The 27974-nt window shown below is 41.5% G+C and overlaps 1 long non-coding RNA gene across 1 annotated transcript in view; it reads right to left on the reverse strand.

Annotated features, from left to right (window-relative positions):
- Window positions 1–242: 242 nt before the first annotated feature.
- The window catches only part of LOC141569383 (uncharacterized), a 65422-nt gene continuing 37690 nt past the window's right edge, over window positions 243–27974 (reverse strand). The window contains exon 5 of the long non-coding RNA XR_012492963.1: window positions 243–357. This is a non-coding gene — a long non-coding RNA (uncharacterized LOC141569383). The remainder of the gene's footprint in view (window positions 358–27974) is intronic.

A 27974-nucleotide genomic window follows, 5' to 3' on the forward strand; every position in this document is an offset into this window, starting at 1 on the left:
AACCCTGGTGTTGGCGCCCACCTGCTGGTGCTTGTCTGTCATTCCCTGTGGTGGTGACAGCAAGTTGCCAATCAAAATCTGTATCTCTTCTTTCTTTCTAAGAGAACCCAGCTAAAAGATCAGAGTTCCAAGTCTTCCTTGCAACTATATGAGGCCACCAAAGTTCCGGCCAGTGACATATAAGCAGAAGTGATGTGTGGAAATTCTGGCAAACTATTTAAAAGAAGCAGACTTACCTGGAGGGAGGGGTCTTTGTTCTCCCGTTTCTTATTTCTGCTGCCTAGAATTGACATGTGATGGCTGGAGCTCCAGCAATCATTCTGGACCATGAGGTGAACTTGAGTATGAAGCCGTGTGCTAAGGAAGGTGGAACAGAAAAATAAAATATTAAAAAACATATGACAACATTATGCACCAAGATCTGTCCAAAACATATTTCCTGTATGAAATCATTTAATCCTCACAGAAATCCTATGAGATGGATACTTTTATTATCCTCATTCTACAGCTGCTGTAAGAAAGAGGAAAGGTAACTACCTCACAATCTCATGGCCTAAGAAAGAATTAAAATCCAGACAGTGTGACTCTGGAGTCTGTAGTGTAAGCAGCCACTGTGCACTGCCTGGGTTCCTGACGACCCAGGAGCTGCCACATCAGTGCTGGCCTTCTTAGCTCTGCACTTCTTTAATGTAAGAGAGAAATAAACCTCAAGCTTACTTAAGCCCCTGCTATTCTGAGTTTTCTATTGTCAGCTGCCAAGCCTATGCCTACCTGATAGATTCTCCAAATTGATTTTCATGCCTCTAGGCACTTGTTCAAATTGTCCCTTCTGCCTGGAATGGCCTGTTCCTATACACTCTTCTGTTAGCACCTCCCTTATGCAGAACAACGTCAGTTAGTTGTTTGTCCATCAGTCTCCCAAGTTAGAAGGTCACCTTCCAGTCTGTCCTAGTATATTCTGTACCAACAAAACTTCACCTAGTCTGGCACATACTAGATGTTCAATATATGCTTCTTGAATTTAATGAAATCAGGAGAAAACTTCCAATCTTACACAAAAGCAGGATAAAATAGTGTGACCTCAGATATGTTGGGGTGCACTGCTCTCCTCCCCCCGACCAATGTTGCCCAAAATCTCACTTATTGATCCTTCAACAAAGTTTGTCTTTATTCTACAGTTAAATGAAACTTACTTTTAATGAGTATTCTGTACATTGGGCACTTTACATGTTATTGGATTCTCTCTAACACTGAGAAGTTTGCTGCAGATGAGCAAACTGAGGCTGAGAGGTCAGGCGATGCTCCCAAGGTCACGTAGCTGGTAGAAGGCAAGTTTAGGTGAAGCCAGGGCTATTTCATGTCATACATTCCTATTTTTATAAATGATAGTCCATTGTTTAAAACACGTAACATGGCATCACAAGTACTAATCTGGGATTCCACAGGCCTAGATTATAATCAAGCCTCTTATCTCTGGTTGGGCCTGTTTTCTCAGCTATAAATTGGGGGTCATCTCTGAGGACCCTTCTGGCTCTAATGGTGGATGGTTCTATGACTTCAACTCATACCAAGTTTAGGAGACTGAGAGTCTTTTTTATACAGGAAAGTAAAGAGGGTGAAAGATACACAAAAGAAGTAACTGGGGGCTCTGATTTAAAGGCAGCTTGGTGTTAGTTCTGCTAGTCACCGACTCTGCTTGGCCAGCCTGGACCTCAGAAGTCATCAAGCCCATATTCCCTCCTCATATCATACCTGACATGGTCACATGTTGGTGCAAAGACAGCAAGAAGGACGTTTGCTAGGAGAAGCCCGAGTCTATATAGAGCTCTCTTTCAGCAGAGTCACTGGGAGGGAGGCAGGGGCTTTGTCCAGGCTGGAAGCTGAGGGCTCCCATGGACCTGTGTGTATTGACATTCACCAGTGAAGTTCCTGCTGCGTCAGGAATTCCAGGGAGGCTGTCACCTTGGGAATCTGGGCAAGGTGTAGTGAGTGTGAACAAACACAATGTGTGCTCCTGGAGGAACCAGAGTGCTGGAAAGATCCTTGAGGGGGTTTGGACAGCTACAGAACACTAAATGCAAACAGGCTGGAAGACGGGCAGGCCACTGCCTCCTTCAGGTACAAGGCATTCTGCCAGACGTCCCTGTGCTCCTCCCTCGGCCGAAACCTCGCCCAAACCCACGGTGCTTCTATTCAGTCCTGAGTTCAAACCCAGCATGATGCCATCTGTATGAGAACTTAAAATTTCAAGTCGTTTCTCTAAGTTGCTATTTATTATACAAATAGAATTCAATGAAATTATTCCTCTACTCTATTACCGTGTTTCCCCGAAAATAAGACCTAGCTGAACCATCAGCAATCATGTGTCTTTTGGAGCAAAAATTAATATAAGACCCAGTATTGTATTATTATATTACATTACATTACATTATATTATAAGACCCAGTCTTATATTATAGTAAAATAAGACTGGGTCTTATATTAATTTTTGCTCCAAAAGACTCATCAGAGTTGATGGTCCGGCTAGGTCTTATTTTGGGGGAAACACAGTATATCAACTCTAGGCTGCCACACATATCTGATAATAATCAATACCAACATTTGTACAGCACTTTACAGCTTAGAAATCATTCTCACATCCACTACCTCATTTAGGTCTCCCTTCAGCGCTAAGATGTAAGGACTGTGTTGAAGCATATGCAATTGCTGATCTTCAGCTGTTTGTGACCTACAACATGGCACTTTCCTATGGTTCAGCGTAATGGCTGTGCTGTCGGCCTCCTTTTGCTGGTGAGCAAACTGAAGCTTCTACTCGCCGTGTGAGTTGCCCATGATTGTTAAACGGTAGGACTGGGGCTGTAGCTCTGATCCTGACTCCAGACACCATTTGTCATCCTGCAAGTACTTACTGGGCGCCTGCTACATGCCCAGCACTTGCTGGGTACTAAATACACCCAGAGGGAAGCACACCTGACCCTGTGTGCTTGGCATGTGCCCAAGTACGAAGTACTGGGAAGTGAAACAGCACCTCATAGCAATAATTAGCACAGCCTGAGCTCTCATGCTATGAAGGCCCAATTCTGCTCTTATATTTCCACTTCTGTATTATTTACTTATTTATTTGAATTTTATTGTTTATAAACACAATTATTACTCATTATTATTCATACTCATATATTAATCCTCATACCAGCCTTGCCCATTTTACAGGAAAGAAAACTGAGGCCCTGAACTGTTAAGTCACATGCCCAAGGTTAAGTGAAATAGCCATGATGGAAGCTCAAGCAGTGTAGCTCCAGAGTAGACTGTAATAGCTGGCCTAAATCTACCACGGGGCATCTGGGCAGTCTTCCCGGAGGAGGTGGCCTCTGAGCTGAGGCCTGGAGGATGAAGAGGGCAGAATCCTTCTGGGTAGAGGGGTAAACAGACTGAGAAAGAAAGACATACTTTTGGGGATCAGACTGGAGCATAAAGTGTTAGGGACGGAAGTGGTAAGAGGTGAGGCTGAACAAATAGACAGGAACAGGTTATGTAAAGCGCTTATATTTTCTTATAAACAAAAAGGGGGGGTCATTAAAATTTTGTCAGGGGAATGACGTGGTCATATTAGACTGCCAGCAAGATCACTTGGAGGACAGGTTGTGGATGTATTGGAAGTAGGAGGGAGACTAGAGGGTATTGTAATTTGGGGGTCGGGGTCCATTCACCCTTCTCTAAACCTCCTTGTCACTGATTCTCCTATCTAGTTCCTTCCAAATTCCTGGCCATCTCGCCAAACCATTAGCTACTGCTCATGAATTACTTTAGATGCTTCCTTCAGGACCTCTCTTCTCTTGGGAAGAGTGATCAAAATATACCACTGGAAGCTCTGTCCCTATGGCGATTTGCCTTCTCTGATGTCCTTTAAGTTTGGCCCCGAGGGCAGTTCCAATGTCACGACAGTCCCTTACTGTGTGACGCCAGCATATTATGTACAGCAACCTGAAAATAAGGCTCCAGTTTTTCCTTCACAGTCAACTGGTCAGAAGGAGCTCCCCATGAGGACACAGGTGTGTGCTGAGGGGAGGGTGGCCTTGTAACGGGAGCAAAGAGATTGGCAGTGTGAGCCACATGCAACGTGCTGATGTCTTCAGGCCCAGCTTGACCTGGTTCCCAACACAGTGCTTCCACCTGGCGGTGTGGCGGTGCTGGCGCACCCTCCGTGGTTTGTTGGTCAGAGCGTACCCAGCACACACTAGGCAATGTGGGTTGCGTGGTCACCTGGTGTCCTGTATTCTGGTGTTCAGACTATGAGGTCTAGTAAAAAGTTACGAGCTACTTCTCCTATGAATAATTACTGGGCAAAGTGTGACATCATCGTTCCCAAACTGCAGGGGCCCTCACTCTGATTCTCCAGTTGGTGCTCTCCAATGGCTCCACAGGGAATTCTGACCTACCACAGACCGACCATCACTGGATCTGCTGGGTCATGAGAGGCACAGGGCGAAGCCGCTTGTATTGAGACCTTGACCCACAACTTCACTTGCTCTGGGCCCCTCTCAAGCTGGAAGCTGTTCTCTGTAACTCCCGCAGGACTGTGGGAAGAGTCCAGAGACACCCCCCACCACCACCGCACACACACCCTAGCCTCCCCACGCCCACCCCCGTCTTCCTATAGCAACAGCCCTTGCTCCATGGATCAGGAGCCAGGGTGGGGATTCTATCATTTGCTGAGGTTGTTTAATCAGAAACTGAGAAAATAACCATGGGATGGGCTAAGTGCCCCGCTGGGTCTACCATGAGACAAACTCAGGTAAAAATTCATTTATCACCTGGCCCTTGAAGCCTCACATTGACCAGCAGATAAAGTGGTGTTGTGGGTCCCAGACACCACTTTAATGTTGCACCAGAATTAATGTTATACCAGAGCCGATGTCTGATAATCCTTGAGAGAGCTGGGTAATCCAGTTATCCTGATCAGTACATATCAGCCCTGGTACATGGCCACAGAGCCCTTGAGGGAAAGCTAGAAGATTTATAATGCATGACCTTCTGTTGACCTTCAGTAAACTGATTCAGGAATGGGAAAGAAGTGAGGGGCTGCGGTCTTCATTATAGCTTAAATCAGACCTCTATTTACCAGTCCTGGAGTTCTCGGCATTTACCTCATTAGGCACCAAATGCTGTGCTTTGTCCCACATGTGAGGAACGCCTGTAGGCACCTGCACTGAACATTTTCTTGGCTCAAGAGACTGACTCTGGCTTGCCGTATTTCCCCACCACCCCTCAACAGCAGCCAAATGCAATTATGCTGGGCCTCCAGCAGCCGGGAATACCTTGGTGGGCAGGTAGTCCTTGTGTGAAGTCACTGACAAGACAATTCAAGACCAGCTCCCTTCTGCTATGTCCACCCAACCATTGGGAAACTCATGGGTCTTTACCATGCTAAATGGTGGGAGTATAGGCTTACTGCCGGTGCCCCCGACCCCTGCAATACACATACTTTACCCCATCATCTTTCCTCAAGTCTCCTTTCCCTTGCTCAGATCAGTTAAGCAGACATCCAACCAGGACATGAAATGGCAGTCTTCTCTGTTTCTTTATACATGATTCTCTTAGAGCACCCCTTCTCCTTCAGCTTCTCATTATGAACGTTACACCCTCAAAGGCCAGCAGATCTCTTGCAGGTATCACCGCACACTGTAGGAGCAGGGAGGGTGTTGGTGGCGCTGGGACCTGTCCTTCAGTATGCCCTGCATGGAGGTGAGTTGACCACTCTGGATTTAGAATGTGTGACACTTAGTATCTTCCATTCTACCCTTTGGCCTTAACCATTATTCCAGGGCAACAAATCATGACCCATTAGACATCTTGGTAAACATACATTTCTCAAGACCATGAGGTAAAGAAATGTCTTCTGGATCCTGTTAGAGCAAGTGAGTGGGTCTCGCATAAATCCATTTCAGCATCTCTGTCCTTCCAATTCTATACAACCCTTCCCTGTGTCCAAGGAATTTCTGGTTTCTCAAACTCCATTTAGTGGGAACCAATGTGGAATCCATGCTTCAATCAACCAAACACAGAATTAGAACTTAGTGACTTAGGCTAGACATTCAACCTAGAATCTTCAAATTCAGGCAATCTAATTCCTCTCCTCCTTGGTCTTATTTACTCTTACATGAATTTCCCAGATTTTTGGTGATTCAAATTCATAATGTCATGCAACACTTTTGCTGTGCACATTTTTTCCTCCAGAATTTTACTATGTAATTAACCACCACCACCACCCATCATACTGAACTCTGCCTTGTGAGTGTGTGTGTGTGTGTGTGTGTAGATAACAAGGATTGTGACTATTCCCCTTATAAGTTAACTCCATAAGCTGGGTCCACATAGGGTTTCCAAACAAGGCAGAAACAGCTACTATTTCTAGCATGAAAGGCTTGGTGGGGTTGAAAGGTTCAGGGAACTCTGAGTCCAAATCTTCCCATATATCCTCATTCGAACTGTTGGGGCCTCGATCTTTGCTGGCCAACACCTGACCTTTCACATTAGAAATGTAGAAAAGCTGTGGTTTTTAACTAAGTTTGCAATTGGACCATCTAGGATCAAACTTGACAGTTTTTGTCTATCTCAGTCCTGAACTATGAGCTATAAGAAAGCCTTTTGGAACGTCATAGGAATGGCGGCAGCAGGGCGCACTTTTTGAGTTCTCCTCTGGATCTTACCACAAACGGGACATCTATAACCCATCAAAGGACTCTCTGCTCATCACGCAGAACAGCTAAGAGACTCGTGCAAGGATTACTTGCACGTGGGAAAATTGGGCGAGCGGGGGAAGAGGGAAGGGAGTGGAGTGGAGAGGTGCCCACATCTGCGGCTATGGGGACGCGGTCTGCATCTGCGGCTGTGGAAAGGCGGCCCGCACCTGTGGCTGTGGAAACGCGGCTGGCATCCACAGCTGCAGAGATGCAGGGGATCCCAGGATAGAAAAGAGAACACAAAGCCAGGAGGTGGGCTCTTTCCCTGCGTCCCACAGCTGATCTCTCCCGCCAAGGGGGCAGCATATCCAGCATTTGAGGAAATACCTCAGCTGAGACCTCCAGTTAGGCCCTAGGCCGGACAACGGACACAAACTCCATACCTGGACCCCTCCCCCTGCTCTTCCAATCCTATCCCTGCCCCTCCAGAGACTTACACTGGCCCCTGAACTGAGGAATAGTGTCAGATTACAGAGGAGCCTTAGTGCTCAGGCTCTGGGAAGATTGGCGTGCAGCTCTGACCCAGGGAAGAGGCTGGGAAGAGTGTGATTTTTGCTGCACTAGAGGAGAAGAGACTCCTCCACCTCTAACCACCACTTTTTCTGGCCTGCGGGAAGAGTGTGACATGGCTGGGCTGGAAGAGAGAAGACCCCTCCATCCCCAGCCCCCACCCTTTCTGGCCTGCCTAGGGCAGGGCAATTACAACTGCGGAGGCACTCCCAGGGATCAGCAGTAGGTGGCAGATGCAGCTCTGGGCTTTCAGCAGCTCAGAAATCTCCCGCCCGCCACACACACACACACACACACACACACACACACACACGGAAGAAGTGCCCTAAGACTCAGGAGAACTGGACACAGGGCTGGTGGTGCTACTCTCAGTGCGCATATGTGCAGGCAAGAGCAGAAACTGCACTGACTTTGTAGAAATTATCATCCAGATCACTCAGCCCCACGCATCTAAATCTGCAGTCCCAACATCATTCTGGGCACCAGTTGACTGGCTCTGCCTGCACAATACGCAGAGGACTCTTTGGTACAGCAGAGGACAACCTGGAGATTACTTGGTGGGCTTAAGCCAAGACTGGTGCTGCTTTTTGTTTTGTTTTGTTTTGTCTTTATATCTTTGATATATTTGCCTATGTTGAGTGGGGGTTGTCGGTTGTTTATACATGTGAATGTATTTGATTTTTTCTTTGTTGTTGTTGTTATTGTTGTGCTTGGTGATTTGCTTTGTTCTGAAGTTGCCCTACCAGGGCTCAGCTGAAGAGGCACAAGATTCAACATACCCAGAGGCCAACTCCAGACCAAACCATAGTACTACCGGGTTTGACCTACAAGTGACACACCCAGAGGGAATTCTCTACAGGCACAAGAGCCCATAGAGGCCAAACCACATTTAAGCGGTCAGCCCTCACGTAGCAGAACACCCTGCGGTGGGCAGAGCCGAGTCTCACAACTAGTCAGCCTAGGAGTTAACCCCACCTACTGACAGGTGAAAAGCAATTAAAGATCTTCTTTAACAGGACAATATACACAACACAAGAGTCACCTTTGGAGCACACGCAGAGGAGGAGAACGAAGTAGTGCAAGTCAAATATAAAGGACACATACTACATAAGATAACCCAGCAAGAACTAAGAACTCTGGGGGATCTACCTAATACATCGAAGCAAACACAGAGAGTCAGCCAGAATGGGGAAACAAAGAAACATGTCCCAAATAAAAGAACAGAAGAAACCTCCAGAAATGGAACCAAATGAAACAGAGGTAACCAACCTATCAGAGACAGAGTTCAGAACATTGATAAGAATGTTTAAGGAGCTTAGAGACGACATAAAGAAGGCTGTAGAAATCATAATGAACAACCAGTTAGAACTAAAGAACACAATTACCGAAATAAAGAACTCACTTGAAGGAATTAACAGCAGGTTAGATGAAGCAGAGGATCGAATCAGCGACTTAGAAGACAAGTTAGCAGAGATCACCCGAACAGAACAACAGAAAGAAAAAAGAATAAAAAACAATGAAGATGGTTTAAGAGACCTCTAGGATAACATCAAGCACAACAACATGCATATCATAGGGATACCAGAAGGTGAAGAGAGGAAGCAAGGGATTGAGAACATATTTGAAGTAATAATGTCCGAAAATTTCCCTAACCTGATGAAGAAAACCAACATACAAGCCGAGGAAATGCAGAGAGTTCCAAAAAGGATAAACCCAAACAGGTCCACATCAAGACGCATTATAGTTAAAATGGCAAAGGTTAAAGACAAAGAGAGAATCCTAAAAGCAGCAAGAGAAAGACAGTGGGTTACATACAAGGGAACTCCCATAAGACTATCAAATGACTTTTCTACAGAAACATTGAAGGCCAGGAGGGAGTGGCAGGAGATACTCAAAGTGATGGAAAACAAAGGCCTACAACCTAGATTGCTTTATCCAGCAAGGCTATCATTTAAAGTTGATGGAGAGATAAAGAGCTTCCCAGAAAAGAATAAGCTAAAGGAATTTATTACCACCAAGCCAGCATTGCAAGAAATACTAAAAGGACTTCTGTAAATAGAAGAAAGATGAAAACAATCTAACTACAAATTTAAAAATGGCAATAACTATGTACCTATCAATAATCACTTTAAATGTAAATGGATTAAATGCTCCAATCAAGAGACATAGGGTGGCTGAGTGGATAAGAAAGCAAGACCCTTGTATATGCTGTATACAAGAGACTCACCTCAGATCAAAAGACACACACAGGCTGAAAGTGAAGGGTTGGAGTAAGATATTTCATGCAAATGGAAATGAGTAAAAAGCTGGAGTTGCAATACTTATATCTGACAAAATAGACTTTAAAATGAAGAACATATTAAAAGACAAAGATGGGCACTATATAATAATAAAGGGATCGATCCGACAAGAGGACATAACCCTAGTAAACATCTATGCACCCAACATAGGAGCACCTAAATATATAAAACAGATATTGACTGACATAAAGACAGAGATCAACAGTAACACTATCATAGTAGGGGACTTCAACACACCTCTGGCAACAAGGGACAGGTCTTCCAGACAGAAAATCAATATGGAAACAACAGCCTTAAATGACACATTGGACCACTTGGATTTAATCGATGTTTTCAGAGCATTTCACCCCAAAGCTGCAGAATATACGTTCTTCTCAAGCACTCATGGAACATTTTCCAAGATAGACCATATGTTAGGCCACAAAACAAGTCTTGATAAATTTAAGAAAATTGAAATAATACCAATTGTCTTCTCTGACCACAGTGCTATGAAATTAGAAATGAACTACAGGCAAAAACTGGAAGACACACCAAATCATGGAGGCTGAATAACATGTTACTAAATAATGAATGGGTCAACCAGGAGATCAAGGAAGAAATCAAAAGATATCTCAAGACAAATGAAAATGAAAACACGACGACCCAAAATCTATGGGATGCCACAAAAGCAGTGCTAAGAGGGAAATTCATAGCACTGCAGGCCTACCTAAAGAAACAAGAAACATCACTAATCAACAGTTTATCTTCACACTTAAGGGATCTGGAAAAAGAACAGCAAAATAAGCCCAAAGGGAGCAAAAAAGGAGATAATAAAGATCAGAGCGGAAATAAATGAAATAGAAACCAGAAAAACAATACAAAAGATAAATGAATCCAAGAATTGGTTCTTAGAGAAGATAAACAAAATTGACAAACCTTTAGCCAGACTCATTAAAAAAAGAGAGAGAGGACTCAAATTAATAAAATCAGAAATGAAAGAGGAAAAGTGACAACAGACACTGCAGAAATACAAAAAATTTTAAGAAATTACTATGAGCAACTATATGCCAACAAATTTGACAATCTGGAAGAAATGGACAATTTTCTAGAGGCGTAAAACCTTCCAAGGCTAACTCAAGAAGAAACAGAAAACCTGAATAGACTGATTACCACCAGGGAAATTGAATCAGTAATCAACAATCTCCCAACAAACAAAAGCCCTGGACCAGATGGCTTTGCAGGTGAATTTTACAAAACATTCAAAAAAAGAATTATCATATTCTCCTCAAGCTCTTCCAAAAAATCCAGAAGGAGGGAAGACTCCCAAACACTTTTTATTAAGCCACTATCACCCCGATCCCAAAATCAGACAAAGACACCACAAAAAAAGAAAACTACAGGCCGATTACTCTAATGAACATAGATGCAAAAATCCTCAACAAAATATTAGCGAACAGAATTCAGCAATACATTAAAAAGATCATACACCATGATCAAGTGGGATTCATCCCTGGTATGCAAGGGTGGTTCAACATCCGCAAATCAATGTGGATACACCACATTAACAAAATGAAAAATAAAAACCACATGATCATATCAGTAGATACAGAAAAAACATTTGATAAAATCCAGCAGCCATTTATGATAAAAACCCTTAAGAAAATGGGAATAGAGGGATCATATCTCAACATAATAAAGGCCATATATGATAAACCCACAGCTAACATCATACTCAATGGGGAAAAACTAAAACCATTTCCCTTAAGATCAGGAACAAGGCAAGGTTGCCCACTTTCTCCACTTCTATTCAACATAGTGCTGGAAGTTCTAGCCACAGCAATCAGACAAGAAAAAGAAATAAAAGGCATCCAAATCGGTAAGAAGGAAGTAAAATTGTCATTATATGCAGATGACATGATACTATATATAGAGAACCCTAAAGACTCCACCAAGAAACTATTAGAGCTGATAGATGAATTTAGTAAAGTAGCAGGATACAAAATTAATATTCAGAAATCAGTTGCATTTGTATATACCAATAATAAAACATCAGAAGAAGAAATTTTAAAAAATCCCATTAACAATTGCTCCAAAGACTATAAAATACCTGGGAATAAATTTAACCAAAGAAGTAAAAGATCTGTACTCAGAAAATTATAAGACACTGAAGAAAGAAATGAAAGAAGATACAAATAGATGGAAACACATACCATGTTCATGGATAGGAAGAATTAACATAGTTAAAATGTCCATACTGCCTAAGGCAATATACATATTCAACGCAATTCCTATCAAACTACCAACGACATTTTTTCACAGAAATAGAACATATAATCCTAAAATTTATATGGGACCATAAAAGACCAAGGATAGCCTCAGCAATCTTGAGAAATAAGAACAAAGTGGGAGGTATAATGATACCTGACATCAAATTATACTACAAGGCTACAGTAATCAAAACAGCATGGTACTGGCATAAAAACAGACACATAGATCAATGGAACAGAATAGAGAGTCCAGAAATAATTCCATGCCTATATGGCCATTTAATCTACGACAATGGAAGCAGGAATGTATGGTGGGGTAAAGACAGTCTATTCAATAAATGGTGCTGGGAAACCTGGACAGACACATGCAAAAAAATGAAGCTGGACCACCTCCTTACACCATATACAAAAATAAATTCAAAATGGCTTAAAGACTTAAATGTAACATCTGAAACCATAAAATTCCTAGAAGAAAATACAGGAAGAAACTTCACAGACATTACCCGGAGTAAGATTTTTACTGATATATCCCCTTGCGCAAGGGAAGTAAGAGAAAAAATAAACATGTGGGATTACATCAAACTAAAAAGTTTTTTCACAGCATAGGAAACCATCAATAAAACAAAAAAGGATCCTACTGTATGGGAAAAGATATTTGCCAATGATATATATATGATAAGGGGTTACTATCACAAATTTATAAAAAACTCACTCAACTCCCAAAAAACAAACAACCCAATTAAAAAATGGGCAGAGGACATGAAGAGACATTTTTCTAAAAAGGACATACAGATGGCAAACAGACAGATGAAGAAATGCTCAACCTCACTAACCATCAGAGAAATGCAAATAAAAACCACCATAAGAGACCACCTCACCCCAGTCAAAATGGCTATCATCAATAAATCAACAAACAAGTGCTGGCGTGGGTGTGGAGAAAACGGAACCCTTGTGCACTGTTGGTGGGATGGCAGATTGGTGCAGCCACTATGGAAAACAGTCTGGAGGTATCTGAAAAATCTGAAAATGGAACTACCTTATGATCCAGCAATTCCACTCCTAGGTATCTATCCGGCGAAATCCAAAACTCTAATTCAAAAATCTTTATGCACCCCTCCCTATGTTTATTGCAGCACTATACACAATAGCCAAGACATGGAAACAACCGAAATGCCCATCGGTAGATGACTGGATTAAGAAACTGTGGTACATTTATACAATGGAGTATTACGCAGCCATAAAGAAGAAAGAAATCTTACCATTTGCAACCACATGGGTGGACCTAGAGAACATTATGTTAAGTGAAATAAGTCAGACAGAGAAAGACAAATACCATATGATCTGACTTATATGCAGAATCTAAAGAAAAGAATAAGTGAATGAACTAATCAGAAACAGTTTTGGAGACATAGAGGAAAAACTGAGGGTTGCTAGATGGGCGGGGGGGGTGGGGATAAGGGGGAAGGTGAGGGGTTTACAAAATAGTCGGTAACCACAAGATGGCCACGGAGTTTTGAAAATTAATTTGGGGAACGTAATCAATAATGTAAAGATGTTGTAGGGTATCCGATGAACACGTGTCCCATTTGGGAGACCACCTCAGGGATAATGTAGATGCCTGATCTCTGCACAGTACACCTGAAGCTGAACAATAATGAATGCCAACTATAATTTTATATAGCTATGTATATATGTATATATATATGTGTGTATATATATGTATGTATATGGTTACAGGAAGCAGAGTACAGCATTAGGAATAAAGACAGTGGAAATGTAATAGCTCTGTGCGATGTCAGAGGGATAGTGGATGGGGGGAGGGGGTTCACACAGTGTGAAGGATATAAATGATAAACGTCTAAGTATTGCTTTGTCTTGTGCACCTGAAAATAACAAAATTTTAAAAAAAAAGAAACAGTGGTACATTTATACAATGGAGTATTACGCAGCCATAAAGAAGAAAGAAATCTTACCATTTGCAACAACATGGATGGACCTAGAGAACATTATGTTAAGTGAAATAAGTCAGACAGAGAAAGACAAATACCATATGATCTCACTTATATGTGGAATCTAAAGAAAAGAATAAGTGAATGAACTAATCAGAAACAGTTTTGGAGACATAGAGGAAAACCTGAGGGTTGCTAGATGGGAGGGGGTGGGGATAAGGGGGAAGGTGAGGGGATTAGAAAAGTCAGTAACCACAAGATGGCCACGGGGTTTTGAAAATTAATTTGGGGAATGTAATCAATAATGTAAAGATTTTGTAGGATATCCGATGGACACTTGTCTCATTAGGGAGACCACCTCAGGGATGATGTAGATGCCTGATCACTGCACTGTACACCTGAAGCTGAACAATAATAAATGCCAACTATAATTATATATATATATATATATATATATATATATATATATATATATATATATATATATATATATGTATATGTATATATATGTATGTATATGGTTACAGGAAGCGGAGTACAGCATTAGGAATAGAGACAGTGGAAATACAATGGCTCTGTGTGATGTCAGATGGATACTGGAAGGGGCGGGGGGTTCACACAATGGGAGGGATATAAATGACAAACGTCTAAAACAAATAAATAAATAAATGTCCTCTAAAAAAAAAAAAAGAAGGAAAAAAAAGAAAGCCTTTTAGTAAGGTCATAGAAATTCCCTGGGTTTCTGTTCATGCCTTGGGCTCAAATTTATGAGTTTGAATTTTCCATTCTCTTCTTAAGCTTCCAGTGCTGGCAGAAGCAACCGGACATTTCCCCTCCCTCCTCCTGTCCTTAAATTCCTCTTTTCTTCATACTGTTCCCTATCTTAGTTTGGACTCTCCTATAAGCAAGCTGGAGACTCAGACTTGGGTGCAGGTAGTTTATCTGGGTTGCCATCAGGAAGCAGATGAGGGAGCAGGGAGAGTGAGACAGGAAAGGGAGAAAAATTAACAAAGGATGCATGACTGAGCTGTTAAATGTGGTGGGCTCACTCCTTCTGGGCATCTTCAGAAGCACATTGCAGAAGGCGCCTCTGAATTGTCCTCGGAAGAAAAGGAACACAAATCCACTGGCTCCCATCCCCTTTGGGTTGAGGTTTGCCCTCAAGAATGTTAATTTCTCCCACACTTGGTGCCTGGCTGCACTGATCATGGGCTGAGTGTTCTTCTGTGGCTTTGGAGAAAGCCTTGAGGTAGAAAAGCAGACACTGGCACATGCTTGCGTGTGGACCGTCCCACAGCTGCACTGAAATTAGGGGGCAGGTGCGAAGAGCGTCTACTACAGAGGCTCCAGGTCCTTGCCTGCAGTGGATGCTTCACTCCAGTGACCACTGGTGAGAACTTAAGGAGCTGTTTTGCCACTTGAGCCACAGGATGCTAGAATTCCTGGCCATGGATGTCCACTGCCTTCAGCTCCAACCAGGCACACTACAAATGCGTCATTTCTCGGAAGATTTGTTTACCACCACTTAAGATCCAACTTCTACATCTGTTAGGGTTCCTGATTGTAAACATCAGGACTGACTTAGACTGATATAGTCTGAAAAGGGAATTTATTGAAAAATGCTAGTAAAAATAATCAAGTCCAGAGTATGTCAATCATCATTATTCCAGACTGGAACAAAAGTTTTTAAGCCCATCCACTTCTTCTTCTTCTTTTTTTTTTTTTTTTAGAACCATAAAAAATTTTAATGAGGTGAAATCCACATATCATAACATTAACCATTTAAAAGTCAACAATTCAGTGGCATTTAGCACATTCACAATGTTGTGCAAACACCACCTCTGTCAACTTCCAAAACATTTTCATCACCTCCAAAGGAGACCCTGTCCACAGAAGCAGCCACTCTCCACTCTGCCCTTCCTCTAGTTCCTGGCAACCGCTAGTCTGCTTTCTGTCTCTATGGATATCCTTATATCAATGGAGTCATGCAATATATGACTTTGTGTCTGTTTTTTTTTACTTAGCATAATGTTTTCGAAGTTCATCCACATTGTAACATGTACCAGCACTTCATTCCTTTTTATGGCTGAATAATACCATATTGTATGTGTATATACCACAATTTGTTTATCCATTCATTGTATATTGATGGACATTTTGGTTGTTTCAACTTTTGGGGTATTGCAAATAGTACTACTGTGAACATACATGTGTAAGTATTTGTTTGAGTACTGTTTTGAATTCTTTGGGGTATATACCTAGGAGTAGAATTGTGGGGTCACATGGTAATTCTGTTTTACTTTTTGAAGAAAAAGCCATTTCTTCTTAACCAGAAAATTGCTGTATACCAGCCAAAAATGGTAGATAAAAATGACAATAGGACTTTTAAAATTCCATACAAGGAGGGATTTAAGCAGATACTGCTGGCTGGTCATCAAACCCAATTCTTTGTTTTCCTGTACATTTCCCAGTTTCTTTTCCAGCTGGGTGAGGCCATGTGTCTGCTCCTGCCAATGGAATATAAGCAGAAGTAATGTGTGGCAATACAGGGCTGGCCCATGAAGACCACCCACAGACAATCCCTCCGGTCTTTCTTCTTCTGCTGCCATGATGAAGGCAAGCACATACTGACCTTAGAAACTACACATCAAAGATGGAGGGACCACCAGATGGAAGGAGCTTAGGTTTCACTTGGAAGAGAGTTGCTGCCAGTCAGAAATACTTGTTTTAGATTTTAGGTGAGTGAGAAATAAGCTTTTATTGTGTTAAACCATGAGAGTTTATGAGCATTCCATTATAGCTGCTAGCAGTAGCCTTACCCTAAGGGGCAAAAGGGAAGACCACACCTTGCTCAGACAGATCTGATGCTTGGGAATAGTGTGATGAACCAGAGATTGGGAAGAGCCCAGAAGGCCAGGGCAGCTGGAGACTGGAGTGGATTTGAGCCCATGATTCTTCTGGGTCACACCCAGAGAAAGGTCTGGGGATTGGCCTCTGGAAAACTTAAACAGGACAGCATCTGGACCAGTCTGAACTATGACTGGTTGTGGTTTCCTTAGAGTAAGGAGAGAAATGAGGTCTTTGCACCAAGTCAATTGCTTCAATCACAGGAAAACTGTTGAGTTAAAAAAAAGAAAAGAGTGCTTCTGTGACTAGACTGAATAGACTTGGTCTTCCTTACTCAGAAGTCTGTTGGTGCTCATCTGTTCTTATGCTTTGTTCCTTTCTTTGATAACTCCCCATCTGTCTGCTCTTAGTTTCTTAAGAAAATTTAAATCAGTCTTGGTCTAATAGGGAATGGGAGAGTCAGGGCAAACTGAGGCTAGCCCCTAGCGTCTAGTTGAGGTAGTGCAGGGCCTAGCGTTTCTCAGTCAGGGGCTCTTGGTGTTTGGGACAGGTGATTCATTCGTTCAAGTGCAAGACTATCCCAAGAACTTCAGGATTCTTAACATTCCTGGCCCAATCTGCTAAATGGTAGTAGAGTCCCAATCATTGGGACAATGAAAACTCCCCCAGACATTTCCAAACACCCCTAGGCCAGGAAGAACTGTACCCCCCAGGTTGAGAACCACTGAATGAAAGATAGAAAACCCAGGTTTAGAGATCTGGGGAGATGTATAAGGGAGTCTTGAAATCATCCCTGCCTTCTTCCTAGCGGGATTCTTCTCTAGCACTTTGTAAAGATGCTCTCCCTCTTAAGTCGGTTCTTGACTGTCTTCCCTGGACCATCCCGTTCTCCCTGTTTACTCAGCCTCTAGGCAGTTCCTCCCACTCTCCCATATGGATCAAAATTTTCTGATTTTTGTTTTCTCAAAGGCGTCCCACCTCAGACCTCAGACCTTCCAGGTGTCCTGCTGTCTTGTCAGTAGGGCCATCACTCAAACCCATGTGTGTTTAAAGCCCACCCATTCCCTCTTCAAAGCAGTAGATTGGGCAGTTGATCCTGGGCACCCCAGGCCCTCCCAGGTTAAGGGAACAATACAGCAAAGGCTGGGGTCGGGAGGAAGGCTGGGGTGCTGGCGAGACAGTGACGGGCAGTTTGGCTGTAGGCTTTGGAGCACACTGGGACAGAAGGGGAGAGGCAATGATAATGGCATCACTCAGCCCTCACCTGGACAATGGGTCAAAGGAGAATGCGCAGCCCTTTTGGATATAGACTGAGGTATGAGCCTTTCATGATGGTGACACCAGACAAGGGAAATCTGAATCCCTGGGGAGCTGTAGGGAGGATCCGAGCTCAAAAGACAGTGCCAGATGAAAGGAGATGAGGGTACCTTCTTGTCTGTAATTCTGGGAATCACCTAGTTGCAATCAGATACCGCACATGGCAGTGACTATGAGGAGATGCTCCTTGGGAAGGCAGGGCCCTTGGGACTGGCAAGGAGTGGGGCACAATAATTGAACTCAAGGTGGTTGAGTCATTGGTTAGGGTGCTCACCGACACAAAAATCTTTCTCTATAAAGGTTCTCTCACAGTACAGACCAATAAATCATACTGACTGCATTTGCTGGTGGGTGCAATCAGGCATTGCTTTGACCATCTCCCAATTACTATTTTCTCTTAATTATAATATGCGTCTCCCCCTTCCCCTACATACATTTTAACGTTTGTGAAATAGAAACTTGTCTTAAAATAGATATGCATGTTTATTGTAAAGTTTTTTTAAGCAGTTGTTAAATCAATGGTGCATCTTATAATCAATGGCATATTAGTATTGCAGAATTAGGGTAATTACCAGAATTGATTTCCCATTTTGATGTACATAGACAAAATTATTCACTGGGCACCTGGAAACACCTGTACTTACTCACGCATGCAAAACTGTGGGAAGCCTCAGCAGGCCTACACACACACACACACTCACCATCCACACCCGCCTTTGAGGTGCTGGCTGGTAGTAGGTTCAGGTGCCATCTGACCCTCAGGGAGCCCATAGAAATGCACACTGTGCTAAACCCCACCCCCCCTTGGAAATGTCGTAAAGAAATTGCTCTGGGCCCGTTCTGCTGCTGACTGTGCTGCTGATTGGTCTCAGCGAGGGGCAAAGACTCTGTTCCTGGCAGGAGACAAGGCCTAGCCAATGAGATCCTGACAGGCAGAGTTAATGGTTGCTGCCGACACTGAAGCATCCTGGGACCTAAGGTGCTCCCCATCTGGCCCACCAGCTCTGGGTCCCTTGGGGTTTCAGCCACTCCACAGGAGCCCACACTGCTTAATCGTCTGCTCTCACTTTCCGACCAGGCTTGGTTATCTTTTCCATCCCTCTTCCTAAGAGAAAGGAAGGGTGTGGGTGACTAGGTAATCAAGGCTTGTCATGAGAAGCAGAGGATGATGGATCACCACTAAACCCCATTGGCTAGGCCAAGGCATTGGAGAATGCAAGCAAGTGGTCTGATGAGGCAGCAGGCCGTCTGCTGGAGAATCCAAGAACTTTCGATCGGGCAGAGCCAAGAGCTGTGATAAAGTACATGCTGAAAGAGAGGGGCAGTAACTCAAGTCACCAAATCTCTAAGTCTCTAAGCCCCAAAAGGGTTTCAGAGTAGGTCCCGTGCCGCAGAGCTTGACCTTGGGAGAAGAAGTGGTACCCAAAGAATGAGGGCTCCCTCTTCTCAATCTGAAGCCTCTGGGATTCTCAAGCAACCTATTCTCAGACTATGTTGAGAAAAAGAAAGTCCCTCCTGGCACAATTCCAAAATGTCTTTTCTGCCCAAAACACCACTCCAACCTAAATTTTATGGCCATGGAAAAATAGTTCCTCAAAAAATTAAAAATAGAACTACCATATGACTCAGCAATTCCACTTCTGGATATTTATCTGAAGAAATCCAAAACACTAATTCAAAAACATATATGCACTCTTATGTTCATTGCGGCATTATTTACAATAGTCAAGATATGGACGCAACCTAGGTGCCCATCGATAGATGAATGGAGAAAGAAGATGTGGTACATATACACAATGGAATATTACTCAGCCATTAAAAGGATGACATTTTAACATTTGCAACCACATGGATGGATCTAGAGGGTAGTATGCTAAGTGAAATAAGTCAGACAGAGAAAGACAAATACCATATGGTCTCACTTATATGTGGAATCTGAAAATACAAAATAAATAAACAAACAAAACAGAAACAAACTCATAGATACAGAGAACAAACTGATGATTGCTGGGGGATGGAAGGGGGATGGGCAAAAAAGGTGAAAGGGGTTAAGAAGTACAAATTGTCAGTTATAAAAATAGTCACGGGGATATAAAGTACAACACAGGGAATATAGTCAATAATATTGTAATAAATCTGATGTCAGGTGGGTACTAGTCTTATTGGGGTGATAACTTTGTAAGGTATATATATATATATATGTCTAGTCACTATGCTGTATACCTGATGCTAATATAATATTGTATGTCAACTATAATTTTAAATAAATAAATAAATAAATTTTGTATCTGTGGAAATTGCTGGGACAGAGCATTTTGCTCCTTGCTCCCCTTTGAAAGGTGACTTTATGCTATGGGCTGAGGTGGGTGGGATGGGGTAAGGAATAAGCTTTGACCTTGACCAGACCTGTGCCAGACAGTCTCCTTCCCTTAAGACCAGAGGAGAGGGGAGCTGGTCAAGTGGGCTAAGAGCTGCAGCTGCTGGCAGAGAAGCAGCAGCAGCTGCACTAAAGGATCATCCCCACCCCCACTGAACAGTGTCTGCAGAGAAACCCCAAGGAGATTGGTCAGCCAGCATCTCTGATTTGTAATTTCACTTAATGCTATTAAGAGGGCATTTTGGGCCATTTGCTGGAGAGGGCTGGCAAGGTTCCAGAATCCTTGGCTAATGAATGTCAAGTATGAATCCCATTAGTCTCCTGCTGTCTGCCACTTCTGACTAGGTCCTGCCCTCTCCCTCTCTTCCCCCAATTGTCCTTCCTTTGGAGGAAGCACCCTGACACCCAAGGCTCATGGCTTGTTCCCATAAGCAAGGACTGGGTTGGCCTTGCTCACCAGGCTAGTTTTACCAGAAACCGAAAGAGCAGCATGGAAAGTCACCCATGTGGGGTGACTGTGGCAATTCCCACAGGAGTATCATAATCTCAGTTTGAGGAGCTCCAACAGGTTATAAAATTTTCCCCATTTTTTCTTTGTAGTAGTGGTTAATTTGGGGAGGCGGGGGCGTACATACAATCAGCTCAGTATTTGCATTTCTAACAGACGTGGTCAACATTCTCATGGAAGTGGTCCACGGACCATGCCTTTAGAGACCTGTTCATAGTATCTCTGATGCATGGTTTCTGATTTCTGCTTGGACAGCTCTGCTCTCTGAATTCATGAGAAGTAAGTCTAATCCTTATCTCATATGACCATTCTTTTTTTTTAAATTAAAGTTTATTGGGGTGACAATTGTTAGTAAAGTTACACAGATTTCAGGTGTACAATTCTGTATTACATCATCTATAAATCCCACTGTGTGTTCATCACCCACAGTCAGTTCTCCTTCCATCACTATATATTTGATCCCCCTTACCCTCATCTACCACCCCCACCCCCTTACCCTCTGGTAACCACTAAACTATTGTCTGTGTCTATGAGTTTTTGTTTCTCATTTGTTTGTCTTGTTCTTTTGTTCTTTTGGTTTATATACCACATATTGGTGAAATCACATGGTTCTCTGCTTTTTCTGTCTGACTTATTTCGCTTAGCATTGTAATCTCAAGATCCATCCATGTTGTCACGAATGGTCCTATATCATCTTTTCTTACCGCTGAACAGTATTCCATTGTGTATATATACCACAACTTCTTTATCCATTCATCTATCGAAGGACATTTTGGTTGTTTCCATGACTTGGCTACTGTAAATAAAGCTGCAATGAACATTGGCGCACACTTGTCTTTATGGATAAATGTTTTCAGGTTTTGTGGGTAGATACCCAGGAGAGGGCTTGCTGGGTCATATGGTAATTCTATTCGTAATTTTTTGAGGAACCTCCACACTGCCTTCCATAGCGGCTGCACCAGTCTGCATTCCCACCAACAGTGTATGAGGGTTCCTTTTTCTCCACAGCCTCTCCAACACTTGTTATTATTTGTCTTGTTGATGATAGCCATTCTAACTGGGGTGAGGTGATATCTCATTGTGGTTTTTATTTGCATTTCTCTGATGATTAGTGATGTTGAGCATTTTTTCATATGTCTATTTGCCATTTGTATGTCCTCTTTGGAGAAATGAAGAGACTTTTTTCTAAAGAGGACATACAGATGGCAAACAGACATATGAAAAAATGTTCAACCTCACTAACCATCAGAGAAATGCAAATAAAAACCACAATGAGACACTACCTCACCCCAGTCAGAATGGCTATCATCAATAAATCAACAAACAACAAGTGCTGGCAAGGATGTGGAGAAAAGGGAACCTTTGTGTACTATTGGTGGGATTGCAAATTGGTGCAGTCACTATGGAAAACAGTATGGAGGTATCTCAAAAATCTGAAAATGGAACTACCTTATGACCCAGCAATTCCACTCCTAGGTATCTATCCGGAGAAATCCAAAACTCTAATTTGAAAAAATTTATGCAACTGTATGTTTAGTGCATCACTATACACAATAGCCAAGACACGGAAACAACCGAAATGCCCATCGGTAGATGACTGGATTAAGAAACTGTGGTACAGGGCCGGCCCGGTGGCTCAGGCGGTTAGAGCTCCGTGCTCCTAACTCCGAAGGCTGCCCGTTCAATTCCCACATGGGCCAGTGGGCTCTCAACCACAAGGTTGCCAGTTCAATTCCTCGACTCCCGCAAGGGATGGTGGGCTGTGCCCCCTGCAACTAGCAACGGCAACTGGACCTGGAGCTGAGCTGTGCCCTCCACAACTAAGACTGAAAGGACAACAACTTGAAGCTGAACAGCACCTTCCACAACTGAGATTGAGGGGACAACAACTTGACTTGGAAAAAAGGCCTGGAAGTACACACTGTTCCCCAATAAAGTCCTGTTCCCCTTCCCCAATAAAATCTTTAAAAAAAATAAAAATAAAATTTAAAAAAAGTCAGGCTAGCCAGGAGCTTGTCTTTCCTAAATAAAATTTTAAAATGACCAGCTTTTAAAAAAGAAGAAGAAGAAAAAAAAGAAACTGTGGCACATTTATACAATGGAGTATTACGCAGCCATAAAGAAGAATGAAATCTTACCACTTGCAACAATATGGATGGACCTAGAGAACATTATGTTAAGTGAAATAAGTCAGACAGAGAAAGACAAATACCATATGATCTCACTTATATGTGGAATCTAAAGAAAAGAATAAATGAATGAACTAATCAGAAACAGTCTCAGAGACATAGAGGAAAAACTAAGGGTTACTAGATGGGACGGAGGGTTGGGGATAAGAGTGAAGATGAGGGGATTAGAAAGCATAATCGGTAATCACAAGATTGCCACAGGGATACAAAAGTCAATTTTGGGAATGTAATCAATAATGTTGTAAAGATTTTGTAAGGTATCCCATGGACACTTGTCTCATTAGGGAGACCACCTCAGGGAAGATGTAGATGCCTGATCACTGTACTGTACACCTGAAGCTGAAGCTGAACAATAATGAATGTCAACTATAATAAATATATATAATAAATACATATAAAAATATATACATATATATAATTTACAAGAAGTGGAGTACAACATTAGGAATAGAGACAGTTGAAATGTAATGGCTGTATGCGATGTCACATACAGCCATTAGATGGGGGAGGGGGTAGTAGATGAGGGAAGGGGGTTATCACTGTGTGAGGGATATAAATGATAAATGTCTAACTATTAAATTGTGTTGTTCACCTGAAACTAACAAAAAAAGTTAAAAAATAAAATAAAATAAATAAATAAGTTCTGGAGTCTCATAACATAACATAAAAATGTCCAGGTTTCAATAAAAAATTGTCATATCAAGAACGAGGAAGATCTCAAGTTGAATGAAAAAAAAAGATAATCAATAGATGTCAACACCAAGATGGCAAAAATGTTACAATTATCTGAGATTTTAAAGCAGCCGTGATAAAATGCTTCAACAAGAAATTATGAACATGGTTGGAAGAAGTGAAAAAGACGTCTCAGCAAAGAAATAGAAGATATAAAGGAGAACCAAATAGAAACTTTATAACTTAATACAATATGTACTCAAAATAAAAAGCTCAGTGGATGGGCTTAACAGCAGAATGGAGGAGACAGAAAAAAGGATCAGTGAACTTGAAGATATAACAATAGCAATGACCAAATCTAAATAACAGAGAAAATAAGCTGAAAAAAAATGAACAGATTTTCTCAGGGATCTGTGGGACTATAACAAAAGTTGAAACACCCATGTCATTCCAGAAGGAGAAAAGAAAGAAGGTAAGGCTGAAAAAGTAGTTGAAGAAATAGTGATTGAAAACTCCCCAAATTTAACAAGACACATAAACCCACAGAATCAAGAATCAGAGAAAACCCCAAACAAGATAAGTTAAAAGAAATCCATGCCAAAACACATCATAACCAAACTTCTGAAAATTAAAGAGATAAACAAAAATCGTGATACAGTTCAGAGAAAAAAAAAAGGCACTACTTATAGGAGAAAAGTAATTTGAATGACAGCAGATTTCTTATCAGAAGCTATGGAGGCCAGTGGGAAGTAGCGCAATATTTTTCAAGTACTGAAAGAAAAGAATTGTCGATCTAGAATCCTATTCCCAATGAAAATATCAGCCAGGAATGAAGGGAAGTTAAGACATTCTCAGAAGAAGGAAAACTAAGACTTTGTCACTATTAGATCTGCTCTAAGAGAATGGCTAATGGAAATATTTGAAACAGAAAGGAAATAATAAAGATGAAATCCAGGAACATCAATAGGAAAAAGAAAAATAGAAAGAGTGAAAATATGGATTGATATAATGTATTCCTCCTTAAGTTTTCTAAATTATATTTGACAGTTGAAGAAAAATTTGTAACATCATCTGATGTGGTTCTAAATGTTTGTGTAAAAATATGTAAGAAAATTATATTGCAAACAGGGAGAGTAAAGGGACATAAATACTGAGATTTCTATGAGGTCTGACAATCAAGTTTGCGAACTTGTTGCAATGATGTTATTAACCTTTTTTGATATCAGAGGGGTTATTCGTTATGAATTTGTACCAACTGAACAAACAGTTAACTAAGTTTACTATTTGGAAGTGCTGAAAAAGACTACGTGAAAAAGTTAGACGACCTGAACTTTTCGCCAATAGTTCACGGCTCTTACATCACGACAATGTACCAGCTCACACGGCACTGTCTGTGAGGGAGTTTTTAGCCAGTAAACAAATAATTGTATTGGAGGACACCCTCCCTCCTCACCTGATCTGGTCCTCAATGACTTCTTTCTTTACCCAAAGATAAAGGAAATATTGAAAAGAAGACGTTTTGATGACATTCAGGACATCAAGGGTAATATGATGACAGCTCTGATGGCCATTGCAGAAAAAGAGTTCCAAAATTGCTTTCAAGGGTGGACTAGGTGCTGGCGTCAGTGCATAGCTTCCCAAGGGGAGTCCTTCAAAGGTGACTGTAGTGATATTCAGCAATGAGGTATGTAGCACTTTTTCTAGGATGAGTTTGCGAACTTAATTGTCAGACCTCATATACTATACTCAAACTGATAAAATGATGACACCAGTAGACTATGGTAAGTTATTACATATAATGTAATGCCTAGATCAACCACTGAAAATGCTATACAAAGGGATACACTCAAGAACACTATTGATAAATCAAAATGGTATTCTCAGAGAAATGAAAAACAGAGAAGCCAAACTGGAAACAGAAATAAAATGGCAGACTTAAGTCCTAATATATCAATAATTACATTTAATATAAATCGTCTAAATATACCTATTGAAAGAAAGAGATAGGCAGAGTGACTTTAAAAACATTACCAACTATATTCTATCAAGTAGAATGATATAGTCAGACTGAAAGTAGAAAAACAGGCAAAAATATATCATGCAAACAATCAAAGAAAATCAGATGTGGCTATATTAATTTCAGATAAAATTACCAGAGACAAAAAGGGGTGTTAATATAATAATAAAAAGCTCAGTATATTAAGAAGACATAGCAATTCTAAATGTGTACATGCAAAACAGCAAAGCTGCAAAATATGCAAAGCAAAACCTGATAGAACTCAGGGGAGAAATGGTCAGACCACAGTTAAAGCTGAAGACGTCAACATCCCTCTCTCAACAATTGATAGAACAATTAGACAAAAAATCAACAAGGATATAGAGCCTGGAGATTTCTTTGGGGGGAATGTTTTAATTATGAATTCAATTTCCCTAATAGTTACAGAGCTATTCAAATTATCTATTTCATATTGAGTGAATTGTGGTGGTTTGTTTTTTCCAGGAAGTGGTCCATTTTATCTAAGTTGTCAAATGTATGTGTATAGAGTTCTTTGTAGCATTCCCTTATTGTCTTTTTGGTGTCTGCAGGGTTTTTAGTGTTATCCCCTGCTTCACTCCTGGTATTGGTAATTTGTGTCCTCTCTTTTTTCTTTGTCAGTCTTATTAGCGGTTTGTCAATTTTACTGATTTTTTCAAAGAACCAGATTAATGGTTTTCTCCATTGTTTTACTGGTTTCAATTTTATTGGTTTCCATTGTTCTTTGTTATTTCCTTCCTCCTACTTGCTTTGGGGTTTGTTTGTTTTTGTTTGTTTGTTTTGTTTTTCTTTGCTTCTGTTTCCTAGGTTTTCAAGGTGAGAACTTAGATTATTAATTTGATAATTCCTTTGTTGGGGATCCAGAACCTGTAAGAATCAGCAGTGGGGGCCCCAATTGTCCACAGGATGTGACAGGGAGGGAGTAACTGTACCTCAGTGAAGATACTGCTAAAGTATGTGGAATCATCTTTAAAAAGGAGGTAATAACTTCCATTAAAACATGACAGACTTATTACACATACATATCTGAGCTTCTTTCCAATATTTCGCTGAAGTTAGAGTAAAATAATTTAAAGTCATAATCCCTCAAGTTCAAAGAGGATAAGAGTCAAAGATAAAAGAGAAATGTTTGAAAAGACTTAGAAGCTGAAATGCTGGTGTGCAAATGATAACTAATTTAACAGACCAGGAAAAGTGAGCCTTCAAAAAAACAGTAAGAAGAAGCCAGCTAGCAAGCACCCAGACCTTTGCAAAAGTTTTGGAATTGGAGGCACCTGGTATTTCTGAAGCAGGAGTTGTGAGGTGAGGCTGAAATAGGAGGATTAGTTGAAAATCCAATCCCCCACCCCTGGAACCATGTACATACCCCAATCCCACCCTAGCAGAAGAGGGGAGGTTTATTCTCTCAAGAGATTGAACAAGAGGGGCTCTGTACCTGGAACACCAACACAGATGGACCAAGTGTCAACAAAGGGGGACTAAGCCACAGTCTACATCCTGACATTATGGATCCTCACACTGCAGTCCTCCTCTACCCCTACCTGCCTCCAATCCTACACTTACCTGCCACCCCTAGGCAGGAGACTAAAGAATGATCATGGAGGAAAAGAGAAAAAAATAAAGACATTTATATTTATTTCTCTCTTCCCAACCTCCTGTCCGCCCCCTCCCTGCCCCATCAGCAGTGAAGCCCTCTAGCTGACAAGCCTCGCTGAATTTTGAATCAGATTTTAAGTCTGTCACTCTTAGATTTGAATGGACAATCAAGGATCAACAAACAGGAGGACAACATGTAGACGAGTCTGCCCCCAAGAGAAAACAGCAAGGGAAAAGAGAATAATGAAAAATGCAAAAGAAAACTTTAAAATTTTTAAAATAGCTTTTGAGATATAGGGAAATATATTACATCCATGAAATAAGAACAGGATTCTATAAAAGAGATCATTCACAGAATAAGATAGAGCGCTTGGAAACACATATATGAGGTATGACAATTAAGTTCACGAACTCATCCTAGAAAAAGTGCTACATTCCTTATTGGTGAACATCACTATGGTCACCTCAAAAAACTCCCCTTGCAGAGCTATGCACCGACACCAGGACCTAGTCCACCCCTCCAAGCCATTTTGGAACTCTTTTTCTGGAATGGCCATCAGAGTTGTCTTTGTATTACCCTTGATGTCCTGAATGTCATCAAAATGTCTTCTTTTCAATATTTCCTTTATCTTTAGGAAAAGAAAGAAGTCACTGGAGGCCAGATCAGGTGAGTAGAGAGGTTGTTCCA

The sequence above is a fragment of the Rhinolophus sinicus genome, linkage group LG17 (assembly GCF_036562045.2).
Source record: "Rhinolophus sinicus isolate RSC01 linkage group LG17, ASM3656204v1, whole genome shotgun sequence".
Taxonomy (NCBI): Eukaryota; Metazoa; Chordata; class Mammalia; order Chiroptera; family Rhinolophidae; genus Rhinolophus; species Rhinolophus sinicus.